General features: G+C 39.2%; 1 pseudogene; it reads right to left on the bottom strand.

The window, feature by feature from the left end:
• Positions 1–6,261: 6,261 nt before the first annotated feature.
• Positions 6,262–6,959, bottom strand: LOC147882820 (GDSL esterase/lipase At4g10955-like; annotated as a pseudogene).
• Between the last annotated feature and the right edge of the window lie 9,686 nt (positions 6,960–16,645).

Genomic DNA, 16,645 nt, shown 5'->3' with positions numbered 1-16,645 from the left:
GGACTTGGATCGTTGATGAAGTCTAAGCATGGAGGTAGTATTCTCCCAAGTCGGCACCAGTAGAAGGAGTAGGTGTTTTTCATGATAGTTTGACACCCTGTCAGTATTTTGCTCATAACTTTTTGCTTGGTGGTATGATTTGGATGAAACTTATATCAACACAAAGCTCTCTTCAAGAAGCATCATCATATGTCTATAGTTATTATATTAGATTTCAAACCAAAAATCTATGACTCTTTGTGTATGAGTATTTCTTTTTTAGACAATTTTACCCCCGTCCACCAGTAAACTGCCCATATCTTTCCGACCGCTTCTTTGTTTCTTACGAAACGTATAACAGAGTGAAGCCCATTTCAAGATGCATCTCAATATGTGATTAAATATTTTATATCATGTCTTTGTTTAAAAAGTGGGTCTCTGTGTCTTCTGATAGTTTGGAGAGTGTTTTGAGCTAAGTAAGAGGTGTTTATGAAGGAGGTGCAATGTTTCCTCAGAACCTACCCATCTGACCCAATCAGCCCCTTCAAACTCCTTGATATATATCAGTTCATGTCATGTTGAGCCACAAGATCTTCTTTCAACAACGTATCACTCTTGTCTTTGGCACAGACCGGCTTGCTGAGAATATGGCCTTTGCTAATCCTTTCCTTCTCCCTATGCTTGAGTACAACATCACTTGGGATGTTACCATCTTCATTCTCATTTAAAAGAGGATAGTATCACAACTCTTTGTGAATCATTACTATGCCCAAAACTAGTAGATGCATTATTCCATAATAATGAATGCTTAATGGGACTATGTGTTGAATGTGGCATAACAAGAATGGTGCTATGTCCTAAATGAGACAATAGATAATTACTTGCTCCTCCCTATGAAGGTCTTTCAAGATATAAAGACAGGCAAACTTGATGAAGATGTTGGAAAGAAAAAGAGAGAGGATCTTTTGGTGCAACATATGAAATCTCCTGATTTTTAATCCTTCTTTACAAAGCACATCAAGAGTTTTATTCGACACAACTTCCTTTGCAGGTGGTAAGCTCAATAATAAAGAGATTGTATTGAGAACTTTCCATGTGATGTTGTGGTCTCAGTACTTGACTTTGCTGAGAATTATACCTTTAAAGAGGAGAATGAAATATGGTCCATGCTTTGGAACAATAATCAGGTTACCATCTTAGTGCACATAACATTTGTACGGACTGATTCAAACAATGTGAGGAAAACTCTCCATTTATATATTTCAGATGAGAAGAAATGTTTCACCCTGTTTGTGCAACATTGATTTCTTTTACATGATCAGTGGCTTAAACATCAAGGTCTTGCACTAAAACATCATTGGGTGCAGTCAAATGGATGTGCGGCCCTGTTCAAACAAAGTGTATTTTCTACTTGTTACCAGAAACTTTAGCCTAACTGGACTTGAAATGTTATGGAGCTTTCTAGCTTTAGGCCATGGAAAGGAGAACATGATGGAGATGGTGGAGCTGTCATAAAGAGAGAGCTGTTACATAAGAACAACTAAAACCAAATGGATGGACTTTGAAGTGTGTAGCTGATGTCATGAATTTTGTAAGGGCCAAGTTTTGTGGCATTCAGGTGAACGAAGTCTTTTGGGAAATCAAAGAGGATGAAGTATAGAGAGATAATAAGTGGGACTATAACCATGTGGTAGATTCACGGTCTATGCATTCCATGAACCGATACTTAGCTACTATCGATAAATATGCATTGAGATGTGGGAGGCTCTTTTACTTTTGTGATCCATGTATGCAGGTAAAATGGAAACGATGCAAGAATAAAGCATATGTAGAAAGTTGGGATTATCGTAGTATTATCCCCATGGGTGATGGTCAAGGATCAAATGATAGCTCTAGCGATGGAGAGGATGTTGATACCCCCATGTATGCCAGTCACCCAGATATCTTGAGTGACGCATTGTGTGTGGGGGACAACTTTGTTGTTAATGTGTCAAGTAATGGTGGGGACAAAGATGCTAAATTTTACATTATTAAGTGCTCTAATGCAAAGGAAAGAATATCCAGGGGTGATGTTAAACAATTGGGGCAATATTCTTCCTGCTAGACCACTAGTAGTTATGGGGTACTACTATGAGAGAGTCGATGTGTGGGAGCTGCTTGTCAACAAAACTCCCGTTCTCACGTATGCACACCTAGTGTGGGCCATCAACTTTCATATAGATCCAATACTAGGAGAGAAAAATCTTTTCAGTCTAGCATGTGAGGTTGAAGAAAATGTATAGAATAGAATGCCTTTCACCGTTTAGGTAAGTGTTGATTTGTACAATTGCCTTCTACAATTGCAGCTGCAACATGCTTTTTACACCTAAGTTCCACAGTTATAGCTACAACATGATGTGTTTTTAACATTGGGTAGATTAAATGAATGACTGGTTTTGGATATATGATACCTAAATGAATGACTTATTTTGGGTACATGTGGGTTACTTTCAAGTAAATGGAAAGTTCCTCAAGCGTACTAAAAGTACTTTATATGCAAATAAAATATTTTACAAGTACTTACAAGCACAAATGAAATTATTTTTCCAATATTTTACAATTCAATGTAAAAGGCATAGTGAAAACATGGTGACCACGTAAAGTAGTCTAGACATTTTGCAATTCACATTGTACCAGCAAAATTCTTGCATTTATACATCAAAGTTTTACAATTTGCATTGATGTCAGTCACTTGCATTTATACTAGCAAAATTTTGGTATATAATGCAAGGAGGGGTACATAAATTTCCCCTCTCCTACTTTTTCCCCTGTGACAATCCCTTTCGTGGTACCACCACTCATTGTATGGTACAATTATTCCTCCATCAAGTAAAGACTCCTATGCAAACTGATTTTCAAGCATGGCATGCACATTAAATTGGCATATCAATGCCGATTCCACCTGATCAATTGCTTTCAACCACTTCTGCAACCATGGCCCAAGGTCACGTGCCATGAAACTTCTTATCTCTTCGAAAGATTGGTCCTCCATCCTCGGGCTATCACATATGTACCCACAAGATTCTTGTTGCACTTGTACCCTGAGTCATCCGCCAATAAGGTGTTCTTACCATCGAATTGTAGATAAATCTTCCAAAATTTTTTGATTTGCTTAAAAAAAACGGGTTTCCCATTTGGAAATTTGAAATTTGCCACCAAGCAATTCTCTTGTGCCATCCACCCAGCCAATAGCCATTTTGTCCTTGTTCCAAAGCATTTGTTCAGCTTGTGTTCTAGATTGGCAAGCAGTGCAGTGCTTCAAATAAACATGCTTGCATATGTATTGCCACAAACAAAGCTGCTCTGCATCTTTTCATAGAAAGTGCTTCACCTAACCATCATTGATACACTGTACATCATCTAAGCTCCAATCAGGGAGGGAATGGTCCCTTCTAGGGTAAAAATTGAATAGTAATACATTGTTAAGATCAAGAATAAGACTGGCTTTCCTTTCCAATAATCTTCTTGAAATTTTGGAGGTGCTATGAATGCCGGTGGCACTCTGTCGATCGCTATGATCTCTGTTGTAGTTTCTAGTACCTTGCCTTTTTTGGGGTTTTGTGGCCCTATATAAGTGAACCAAATAATGTAATAGTACATAAAATTATTAATAGTGTACTCTATTACAACTACACTTTTATTACTAAAAGATAGAGCACAAGCATATACAGAAAGATAAAAAAATGTCATTCCAAAATGGAGTATACTTAAGAGCCCTTCATGACAACTTAATAGTGACTCAAGACCACTTAACAGTACTTTTGGATCACATAGAAGCACTTAGTAGTACTTCTAGACCACTTAGAAGCACTAAGTAGTACTTTTGGACCACATAATAGTACTTTAGAACTATTTAAAAGTATTGCAAAACCATTTAATATTGGTTCAAGAACACTGAATAGTGCTTCAAGACCACTTAAAAGTACTTTTGTAGCACTGAATAAAATTTAAATTTAATAGCACTTCAAGACCACTTAATAGTACTTTTGTACCACTTAATAGTACTTTTGGACCACTTAATAGTACTTTAGCACCATTTAATAGTACTACGAAACCAACTTCTAGACCACTAAGAGACTAAAGAACCATTTATAAGTACTTTAGGATCCCTAATAAGTGCTTATAAACCATCCATCTACATTTTTCCACATAGGAGGCACAATCATTCATTACATTACTATAAGATAGAGCATAAGTAGATACACAAAGACAAAAAAATGTCATTCCAAAATGGAGTATACTTAAGAGCACTTCATGACCACTTAATAGTACTTTAGAACTATTTATAAGTACTACAATACCATTTAATACTGGTTCTAGAAAACTAACTAGAGCTTATGGACCACTTAAAAGCACTTTTGTAGTACTTAAACAAAGAATACTGAATAGCACTTCAGGACCACTTATAAGTACTTTTGTACCACTAATACGATACTTCTGGACAACTTATTAGTACTTCAGCACCATTTAATAGTACTGCGAAACCACTAAAAGGACTAAAGAACAATTTATCTAAAAGATACAGCACAAGTAGATGCACAAAGATAATTTTTCATTCCAAACTAGAGACTAAAGAAGTGGAACTTCATTTCATAAAAGTGCATTGGAGGATCTACTACATTTCCCGAGTCTTTTACATCTCAGAGTGTTTCTATATATGTGGTGTGAACTATTTTCACAACCTCCCTTCAAAGCATGTAGTGTGCATGGAGGATCTTGTAGCTCTGAAGCTTTTTGCATGCTCTAGGCTTGGCAGATGGTATGGGAGCAATACTTTTGGGTAGGAAGGGGATGCCCTTTTCTCCCTTCTCTACATGTCTAGAACTCCCTGCATTTTCTTGCGCGTCATGTACTTGCTCCATTACATCTACTTTTTCTTTCTTATGTTCTCCGCCTACATTTAAAAAAAGATCATTACACCCTTTCTAGCACATGTATGTCCACAAAATTTCAAGACAAGATAATACAACATAATTGCTTCATCGTCATTTTGTCTAACACTTCCTGCTCTCTTGTTAGAGAACTTGTTTGCTAATAGTTGAAGGGTCTCCACTTTGCCATTACATCTTATAGGATGACCAACATATTCTAATGTATCAAATGGCCCCAATCTCTCAAAAGACAAGGGACATGAATGCCCTAGTATGGAAACCTCTAATCCCATGCTATACATGCCAAGGGCCACACAAGGCTCACAACAGCTATAGTGCTAACATTCAAGGTGACCCAAGCCACAAGTTACTTATCCAAGTCACCAACTTGGAGTACGCATTAGAGAGGTGTGTACATGGAGGTGCAATGCCAAGGACTTCATTTCCTAAAAGACTTCCTAGTCGATAGGGATCTCACTCCAGCGGTGCCATCCTCAAATGCCCCAACTCCCTTGTGTGCTGGGTTTGGGGTTGAACTTTTGTTTAAGGATTGCCCACTCAAAAGGCCAGCCACACCAACCACCCCACCCAAGAGTACTAGCCTCAACTTTTGAGAATCAGATAGGTCCAAGTGGCCTTAATGCCCTTAAAAGTGATAACCAAAATGCAAGATAAGGCCTTAGGCAAGGAGTTGAGGACACAGGAAAAGGACAAATCATCTATGTCTCAACCCCATGAATCAACCCCGACTACACGTGCTACCGCTAGAAGGGCCACTCAGATAGGAGAAGGGGTAGATCAATTACTTATCTAGGATGGATCAAGTGAGGATACGGCTACTCAGCCTTCCCTTCTAAAGGCGCATGAAGAAAGTTTTAAACCAAAAGAATGTGAGATTCTTTTCAAAATAAGTGTGGGCCCTCTTGTCACGTAGCTTCAAATAAGATAATTTGCCATCCATAGCAAGGATTACATATAGACGTTGATAATAATCATAAATATATGTCCACTTTAGGATCATACATATATATACGGATCATAATCTCAAAAAGCAAACACACAATATACTCTATAAAATTTCAGAGAAATTTGGAAGGTGCAAAATTAGGAAGACATCCAATACAGGTGAGGAACCAAAACCAAAAAAGGGAGAGCAAATGAAGATCATACATCAGTTATAGATTGAGGGTCTATCGCTTTTGCTTCAAAGTCTTTGATCAATGCCCTGCCATCTCCATAGATAGCCCACTTTCCTTCCTTTCTAGTGGTCTTCACCTTTGCAAGCTCTAAGGCTCATAGCCTTATCTATAGATGTACCTACTGGAATAAGCTTTTCTTCATTTAGGTTGATCCTTCTCTATACCCTCTGCAACTATTGGACATTGAAATTCACTTGCCAATGATGAATTGGGAGTTTTGGTGACCACCATTGATGCAAGCCATGTGCTTTGACAAGTTTTTTGGAGCTCTTCTCCACAACATGAAGGGAAGCACAAGGGATTAGATGAAGGGATTTGCATTCCCCCAATGAGTTTCCAAATAGTACTATTGGATAGTTCCATGTAGAGACAGAGGAGATGAATGCTGAGTGAGGGTACCAGCTCCAATATTTTCCATAAAATCACGACTGGTGAAATAGCCAATGTAGGAGGAGAATAAGGGATCATTGGGATTGAGGTAAAGGTGAGAAAACCAATTCTAAAGGGAAAAGAAGGAGTGAGAGGCAACTTGTTTGCTGTTGGAGTTGAGGAGATATTGGGAGAGGGTGGTGACAGAGGTCATGCGAAGGAGGTAGAGGGCAAGATTCCACTGAGGGCTCTTGAAAGGGAGAGGGTAGGAAGGAAAAGGGGGACTAAAGAGGTGGGTATCGATGGGGTTTGTGAGAAATAGGGAGTGTCCTATGATGCACAAGCTCTCAGTGCTAAACTCTTGGATTGAAATCTTGATGGCTTGCAAAATAATGGTGTAGCAAGAAGTAGTGTGGAGTTGTTGCAAGATCACGTACCAATATGCAACCATGTCACTCTATGCGGCATCTCCTTGAGGCATCGTCTCTCTCAATGCCACCATCATCACCGATGGATTGTATATACGACCAAATTGTTGACTTTGGTCTTCGTTGTGTATTGCAAACATTTGGGAGTACAAGCTCTCTCATTCTCTCCATTGTGGTATTGAGTTGAGACTTCTTGATTTTCCATTGTGTAATTGCCTTGTGATTGTCACCCCCTTTCACTCCCCCCCTCTCTTCTAGAATCCCTCCCCTCCCTTCTCTTCCCTTCCTCTCTCCCTCCTCCTCCTTCTCTCTTGTGGAATCACATTGTCACAATCTGCTAAGCACTTTCATGACACAACTGTTAGGTTCTTGCTTTGCAATTCTCTCATGAGGAGTTGTTCAGAAGAGGAGTCTCTGAAGTCATACCTTCAAGATCCCCATTACAGATGGAGTCACTACCCAAATACATAATTTCGTTCTAATGACTCCTAGATCTGTCAAGTTTTTCTTACTCACTTTTTTGTTTTGAAACTCACGTATTGCATTGTGATGATTCCTAGACCCATCCATTGATCTTGAAACTCCTTACATCAAGTTATTCTTTTTTTTTTTCTAATCATCCAACACAATTAGTACCTCTCCGTTGATCTCGAAGCTCCCTTATGGCATGATGATTTGGGTTTTTCTTATTCACTTTGTCTTTGAAATCATCATAATGTGATTAGGGACCCTCTATTGATTCTAAAATGCTTAGTTGATTTTTGTTCATTCCTTTTTTTTTAAAGATCAACACAACATGATCAGGGCTCCTTCTTTGATTCTAAAACCCTCTTATCATGTTGTGATGATTCCAAGACAACTATCTTATTTTGAAACTCCCTTATCTCATTGTGATGACTCCCATATTGTTTGAAGATGGCTAGAGTAAAGAAACTAGCTAGGATCTTGAAAAAAATTATTTAAATGCAAAATGAGGGATGGCATGAATTTTTCAACAGTATTCATGCATCGTCAAGGAGATCAAGGGGGAATTAAAATATCTTACATGTGCCATACCCAAGTTCCTTTTCGGTGAATTGTTAGATCCATATGCAAACACTTTGGATTGACAAAGTGATGGTAAAGATCTTCTCTAGAAGCATTGCATGAGGCTACCAAGTATTTCTTGGTCAAGTTCTTCAATGTGTAGTCCAGTAGTGACTAACATGTCATGGGTATATTTAAGGAATAATGAGGGAACCTCTCCGCCTACTACTCCTTATGAGATAAATGCAAACACATATGGTCTAAGAGGGTCATGCCAATGCCTCCCAGAGTCATAAAAATGTGAATCCTCAAGAGAAGAAGGAGCCAAAAGAAGGGGAGAGGGAGTGGGAGAAGAAGAGGGAGGGGGAGAGGGAAGCGTGAAGCAAGAAGGGTAAAAGGGGGTGAGAAGCTCTCTCATCTTTCATGAGTTGTGTCCTTATTTCATGCTATTGCCACTTGTGATTGCAACTCTATCCCCCTTCATCTCCTCTCACCCTCTCAATCCCTTCATTCCCCTCTCCTGCCAAAGAGGTCGTGGTGGATGGCAGAGAAGCCAAAATGCAAACAACAATGTTGAATGCTACTACTATGGTAAAATGGGTGATATGGTTAAAGACTGCTATAGAAAGCAAAATGACATCATGCTTTGAAAATTGCAGCAAGGCAACTATGCATCCTCTAGTAAATAGGGTGATGACAAAAATGAGCATCTGTTTATGGTGCAACTCATGAACAATTCTGTGACAAGTGCAGAAGAAAGCAATGATGTGTGGTATGAACTGGATATGATACTGCACATCCTATTGTGCAGATTGGTAAAATTCCTTTGTCTATGCAGGATGGAAAAAAGAAATACCTGTCTACTGTATTTCATGTCCTGAATATCACCAAGAACCTCATTTATGTTGGTCAAACAGTTGAGCAAGGCTTGCAGGTCAGATTCGATCCTCATGGATGCTTTGTTGAGGATATGAAAAATAAAGGTCACTTGATAGCAAAAGGGAAGAAGAAGGGCATGATGTTTATGTTGGATGTGGATATGCCTAAATTGAGTGCAGCAATGTTTGCACATGGGACCGGTGTAGTTGTAGATATTGATATCTGGCATGAATGCATTGGTCATGTTAATGTACAATGACTTAAATTAATGCAGGCCCAAAATATTGTTACAGGATTGCCTAAGTTCAAGGTTGCAAAAATGCATAATGTATGTGAAGCCTGTCAATTTGGAAAACAAGCAAGGAAACCATTTCCTAGACATGTTCAAGAGAGTAAGAGGCCATTGGAATTAATCCACTCTTATGTGTGGACTACTAAAGCTGCATCTATTGGAGGCTGTCATTATTTTATCACTTTTATTGATGACTAAAGCAGAAAAGTTTGGGTGTATTTTATGAAAAAGAAAAGTGAAGTGTTTGGGTATTTCAAAGCTTTTAAAGCTATGGTTGAAAAAGAATTAGGCCTGCAAATAAAATGCCTAAGGTCTGATGGAGGGGGAGAGTACCTCTCAAATGAGTTTGCAAGTTTTCTGCAGGAGCATGGCATAAGGCAGCAATATCCATGCAGTCATACCCCACAGCAAAATGGACTTGCAAAAAGGAAAAATAGGCATATTGGAGAGGTATCTCTTGCCATGCTCAACGAAAAAGACCTGCCAGATTATTATTGGGCTGAAGCAATTGCTACAGCAGTCTACATAATGAACAAGACTCCCACTGCAGCAATACATGGCATGACGCTAGAGGAGAGGTATACTGGTAGGAAACCAGATATTTCTCATTTGAAAGTTTTTGGTTGCATTGCCTATGTTCATGTGCCAGATGAGTTGAGATTCAAGTTGGACCGAAAAGCTGAGAAGTGCATCTTTATTGGTTATTCTCTGTAGCAGAAAGGGTATAGATGCTATAACCCTTCTACTCATAAGTTTACAGTGAGTAGAGATGTTTTTGATGAGATGAGTAGTTGGTATAAACCAGTAAATGTGATTGATGATGTAGATGCACAAAATGGTAATGCTGCAGAGAATTCACAGCATCAATCATAAAATATTAGCGGACTTGTAGTGTCCTCTAGCAGTGGTTCACATACTTTACCATGGACAGGCAGAGTGAGATCAGGAGAATCTCCTCAAAGCAATGTAGATAGTGGTATGCAAGTATCACGAAAAGGAAAAGAGAAAGTAGATCAGCCCATGGTTGATGTGAATGTAGGTCACTCTTATGTGGATGGTGAATCCAGTGGCTCAAAATAGAGCCTTGATGATGAGTTGGGTATTCCTTCTATTATCACACCTGGAGTAAGAAGACAAGGGATGTTTTGAGAGCACTTGGTAGTGCGCCTATTTTGCATAGGTCTACTAGAGCTAGGTATCCTATGGATAGGCTGAAATATGATGGATTTACAGCCATTCACTATGCCTATATGGTCAAAGTGATACATGAACTAGAACCCACTTCTTTTGAGCAAGCCATGGGACAAGAAAAATGGGAGAAATCCATGGATAACTTGGAAGCAAATGCTACATGGGAATTGGTGCCTTTGCCTAAAGACAAGAATGCAATTGGCTGCAAGTGGGTTTATAAGGTAAAGCACAATGCAAATGGTTCTGTGAACAGATACAAGGCAAGATTAGTTGTCAAGGGGTATGCACAAACATATGGCATTGATTATGAAGAAACATTCAGTCCGATTACAAGGATGGCAAATTTAGAGAACTCATTTCTATGGCTGCATCAAAGGGATGGTCTTTACATCAGATGGATGTAAAGAATGCTTTCTTGCATGGTGATTTACAAGAAGAGGTCTATATGGAGTAGCCACCAGATTATGTTCATGCTGTTCATCCTAAGTTTTTTTGTAGGTTAAAGAAATCCTTGTATGGCTTGAAGCAAGCACCCAGAGCATGGTCTAACAAGATAGGACAGTATCTTTTCACTATTGGCTTTCATATTTCCAAGGCAAACTTCTCACTTTATGTGAGAAAAACAAAGAAAGCATAATGCTGCTTGTCATTTATGTTGATGATTTGATCATCACAAGTGATAGTGATGAAGATATCCTTCATGTGAAAATGCTATTGAAGCAGAAGTTTGAGATGAAGGATTTGGGAGAGCTGCGTTACTTCTTAGGCATTGAGGTGATTAGATCCACAAGTGGGATATGGCTCTTGCAGAGGCAGTATGGATTGGACATGCTGTCCAAATATGGGATGACAGGCTGTAAGCCTAATTTCAGCTCCTTTGGAGCAAAATGTGAAGTTGAGCACGATGCAGGTGAGCTTTTGGAAGACCCTACTATGTACAGATGCATAGTAGGAAGTTTAATTTATATGACTATTACCATGCCAGATTTGAGCTATGCTGTTGGGTTGGTAAGTCAGTTTATATAAAGGAAACCGCATTTGGATGTGGCTAGATGCATGTTGAGGTATGTGAATTCCACATTGCAGTATGGACTATTTTATGAGACTGGGGTTCAGATACAGTTGCATGGATACACTGATGCTGATTGGGCTAGTAGTATTTCTGATAGACGATCTACAAGTGGATATATGTTCTCTTTTGGGAGTGCTGCAGTCACTTGGAGTAGCAAGAAACAACCTACAGTTGCCTTATCGAGTACAGAGGCTGAGTACAAGGGTGCAGCAATGGCTGCATGTGAGGTAGCTTGGTTGCATAAGCTACTTTAGGGCTAGTTGTCATTTATTGTAACAACATGAGTAGTATACACTTGGCAAATAACCCAGTGTATCATGCTAGAACAAAGCACATTTAGGTGCATTATCACTGTGTGTGGGAGAAGGTTCTAGTAGGTTTTATTGATCTAGTTTATGTCAGCACAGAGGATCAAGTAGATGACATATTCACGAAGGCATTGGGTGCAGAGAAGTTGCACAAGTTCAGAGACCTGCTTGGTGTGCAAGAATTGGGATTGAGCTCAAGGGGTAGTGTTGAGATATCGAGCTCCACTCATGATATGCCAAGGTGACCGTTGCGCATTTATGTCACCGACTTGTTAGCAGCAGATGCGGTTGGTACACTGCCCATGAATAATAGCTAGATGATAGCTATCTTTATGTACTCTAGTTAGTGGCTCAGTTAGTATGCCACCTTAGTTAGCTGAGTTTGGTTTGAGACCCACATATAGAGTTCACTTACTCTTTTGTTCTTAGAGTTCTTTTGGCTTTCACAACTAAGATAAGAGGAAAACTATTTTCAGCCTCCACCTTTGTGTATATTCCCCCATTGTGTATGTGAGAAAGCTGCAAGTGAGACTCCTTCCTTCTCTCCCACTCTCTTCATAGATATAGGAGTCCAATTGTGAGAGAGTTTTGAAGGTTTCTTATGAGAGGAAATGCTCCTCTAAGAGTTGTGATATTTTTGAGATTCTCGCAAGTTAAGAGAGTCCATAGTGCTTACCATTTTCTCCATTGAGGCCAAGCTTTTACTCTACAACTATAGTTTTATAACTACAAGCGTCTCCAACAAAATACCACAACAACAATCTTGCACCCCACAATAAGCTCATAGCTAGCATGATAGGTAGCTTCATTGACCAACAAGGCGACTCTCCAACCAGCCGCTCCAACTCCAGCGGCCTCTATCTACAATCAAGAGCTAGGATCAAAACATCCACCATGAAGACTCAACAAGCTCCAACAAATGCCAGTCCATGAAGGGGGACTCAACTGCTCATCCACCTCCGATCACAAAGTTCCAACTGCATCTTCAACCAAACGCTCACTAGAAGGAGTAGTTGGTAGCAATACAAGAATTATATACGTAGATAAGAGATCCTACATAAGGGTAACACTTTGCTTTAATTAATGGGGCTATGAGAGCCTATCCACATCTACATTTGGTAGGATTTGGAAACACATACTTCAAGAATGTAACCCTCACCAAGACTAGTGAGCTCTGTAAATGTGGTTTGTGTAGTGAGATTAAGGCTTAGTTGGTAGCCATTTAAAGTCAAGAAGAGCATAGTATGTTCATGGAGGAAAGAAAGAAGCATACAATATAGCAATAGGCTTGAATGACCTTATACTCTGCATGGCTTAGGTACTTCAAGATGGAGGATGACTCCTCCACCCACGTGGACTTCAACCAAGGAGGGTTAGTAGACCTCTACTAAGGGCAGATTACAATAGCAAGTAGTGGATGCTTTTATAACTATAGGGATAGCTATAACTATCCCTAATAGCATCTAGTAGTGGCCTTATCCACCACATCATTTCTAGGACTATGTCTGTTTTCTTACTGTTACTCGACTGAGATCAGAATACCATCGGATGTTGTTATAAGCTGGTTATCACCTCCTGCATGGAGTTGAGTTGTTGCTATTTGCTACTATAATACAAGCTATATGCAATATTTTCACTCTATAAATAATTGTCTCGGCTATTTGTATGCTTTGTACTGTCTCTTTCTTTTCTGATATTAGTCATATTTAAGTCCGCCGACCTTGGCATTCCCATTTCCAAGTGGATATGTGTGGGTGTTTTTCAGTCTTTTGGAGACACCACTAATACTATTGGTGATCCTTTACTACGTTTGAGCTCTAACTGTCGGTTGCTACTACATAGCAATTCTGCATGAGTTAAAACCGTATGATCTACAATGACTACAACACAAATCAGCCAGCAGAGGCAACAGCTCCCAAGAAAATCAAAACAACAATAACTTATTGTTACAAAGATGACTTCTAGCAAAGCACGAGATGACATACAAGCCGATTAAGTGACCATGTTTGGAAATCCTTCACAACTTCTGTAAGTGACTTCATCATGACAAGAACCAGCTAGATAGCCGCCACAACGCTCTAGACAGGGGAACACATTGCGACAAGTGACGTGTCTACGAAGCTATGCCTTGGATTGAGCATTCAATAGGAAGCAAATTGCAATCTGACTCCATTCTGACCATACAAGCTTGCAACAACTTGATAACGTCCCTCATTGACAAACACCACCTACAAACAGCTATTTGGCAAGCAAAGTACAATACACAGTTCGACAAGCGCCATTTCTATCAAAGTCTTTAGTCAGTACAAGCAACCTGACTATAGCCAATGAACATAGTTCTCCATCCCAATGAGTATCTTGGTCCATGTTGGCAGATAACTTTAAGGAGAAAACATCACCTTTCCAAATTGGCTATGCCTATTTTACAAGAAACCATGCTAGATTGGAAGTGGGCACACAAACAAAAGATCAAGACGACATTTTCAACCAAGTGGATTTGGTCAATTTTTGGACATCACCAAGAAAGAGCAATTTGCAGTAACTTTTAATGGTAAGGCAATTATTTGGCTTATGCAATGTGGTGTTCTCATTTTGCAACTTATGATGAATTGAAAACTGCATTTTTAAGCCATTTATGTAAAGAAAAAATTCTAGAAGACATACTTAAGAAGCTTCAAAATATGAAGCAAAGGCATCTCTTACTTGAAGACTATGCTCAAATTTTTAAAAATTTGAATAGAAGACTGACAAACAATCAAAGACCCACTGATGAGCAATTGGGACATTATTTCTGTAAAGGACTAAACAAGGAGTTGAGGACAACAGTAGCTGGCAGAGACCATCTTGGAGGAGTAAATGACTTTGACAACATGGTTGATGTAGCACAAAGAGCAAAAATAAGACTAGGCACAAAGTCAAGGTCTTACAAAAAGAAGAAGAAAAGGCATTCCAACTCTGACACAAACTCTGAAACAAAGACAGACACTGATGCAAAAGATGCAGATAGTGATGATACAGAAGATGATACATCAGATGAAGAGAATGAATAAGAAGAGCACTCAAAGAAAAAGAAAAAACAAACCAAGAATAGAGAGAAATTAAAAGCCAAGAAGAAGATAGATAAGCTCTTTAAGGTAGGGCAAATTATCAAAGAGCAATTGGAAACTTTAAAAACACCCCCACCCCCACCTAAAGTTGCTTGTGCAGTTTGTGGGAAGGACAATCATGAGAAAGAAACAATCAAGCCCCACCCATGGTAGCAATCAGGCTACAATAGGAAGGCAAGGACAACAAAGATTCCACAATGCAGCACCAAGAAGATCCAATCAACAAAATTGGGAAAATCAACAAGGACAAAACAAGCATGCACATACTGTGGCATGGAAGGCCATAGACAAGGACCTCAATGTGAGCTTTGGTGCAAACACAGAGGAGAAAGAGGAATACCAATAATCAATTATAATGCAAGAGGTAACCAAAATCAGTAGCAGGCAGTAGCCACCACTAGGTGTTCATATGGTGTACTTGGCTCCTATCAATGAGGATTACAATCAACAAAATCAAAGAAATTAGAAGAATATACATGCACTAGCAGTCACAAGATCCAGAGGTACAAAGACAATGCCCAGCCTTGGAGATGCACTAAGAGAGATGGCAAAGCCAATGAACTGGCCCAATCAAGCACAAGTTTGAAATAAAGCTCAACAGCAAGTACTTGAAAGTAATGCAACAACAGATGCAAGACCATCACAGCTCCAAAACAAGGGTAAGGCTAAGATCAAACCTCAGACCAACTCAGGACATAATCCAACAGTCTTCTGACTGAAACCATCCGACATTAAAATACAAATCATATACTATAGCAAAGTAGCATTCAACAATCGAACAAGGTTCCATATACGCACACAGCAAGACAAGCTTCTTCCAGCTTGAAATATATTACCAAAAAAACTAATTTCTTAGTCAAAACAAGCTCGAACTCAGCAGAGCAAAAAAACAGAGGTGCCCAGGACAAGCTGACAGAAATCAAAGAGGAGCAAGCTGTTCCAATCGCGGACAACACATTGAAGAATAGAAGTCAGATGCAGCAAAAGGAAAAATATGAATATGATGACCCTACACTCTTCTTTAAAGAGCTTTTGGACCCCAAAGTTCATATCACATTGGATCAACTTTTGAATCTTGTTCCAACATTCAAAAACCAATTATGTTAGATTTTTCATTCTAAGAACATTTCTCAAACAAAATATCATCCACAGAATGAAGATGAAGATGAAACACCAAACATTTACACATCCACCATTGAAGATGTGGATTAACAAGTCCCACTCATGGATTAACAAGTCTCTAAGGATCTATTTAAGAAATTTTGTTGCAATGAACTTGCAATCCCATTTCAGGTCAAAATGGCTGATCAAAGAAGAATACAATCTCTTGGCATACTAAGAGGATAGAAAATTAGCATCATGGGACTATCCTTTACCATCACATTTGTGGTACTCAGAATGGAGGAAAGAGATTGTGCTTATTCCATGTTGTTGGTGTTATGGATAAACTTGTCTAAGGAAAAAAGGCATTAATATGTGTGTGTGTTTGTATGTGTGGCAATAGTATAATAAAATATAGTGTGCATAGGGCCCAAGGTTGAGGTGGCAAGGCATGATCATGTGCCACCCTTCCATGTAAGAGGACCCGTAAGTATGGTGTACATAATCCATGGTAGCAATATTATAAAATGTAAGGTGGCATGGCTCCTCCATGTGCCACCCCTCCACCTAGGCTGCATTTAGTGAGATATGGCTCAAAGTCCATGGGAGAAGTAATATAAAATAGGTGGAGATGGATATTATATTTTAGTTATTCCTCCCTCCATATAGGATAGGCCCATGTGGGGGAGGTATAGAGGGTCCAAGAGTGCAAGTTAAATAATGGGGAAAGTAGGATGAGGTGGCAAGATTCCTTGTGCCAACCCTCCACTGGTCCTCCTAGATG

Source organism: Dipteris shenzhenensis, chromosome 29 (assembly GCF_047967505.1).
Source record: "Dipteris shenzhenensis isolate YYH24624 ecotype China chromosome 29, Dip_SZ_1.0, whole genome shotgun sequence".
Classification (NCBI taxonomy): domain Eukaryota; kingdom Viridiplantae; phylum Streptophyta; class Polypodiopsida; order Gleicheniales; family Dipteridaceae; genus Dipteris; species Dipteris shenzhenensis.
This window is presented reverse-complemented; position numbering and strand designations above follow the sequence as displayed.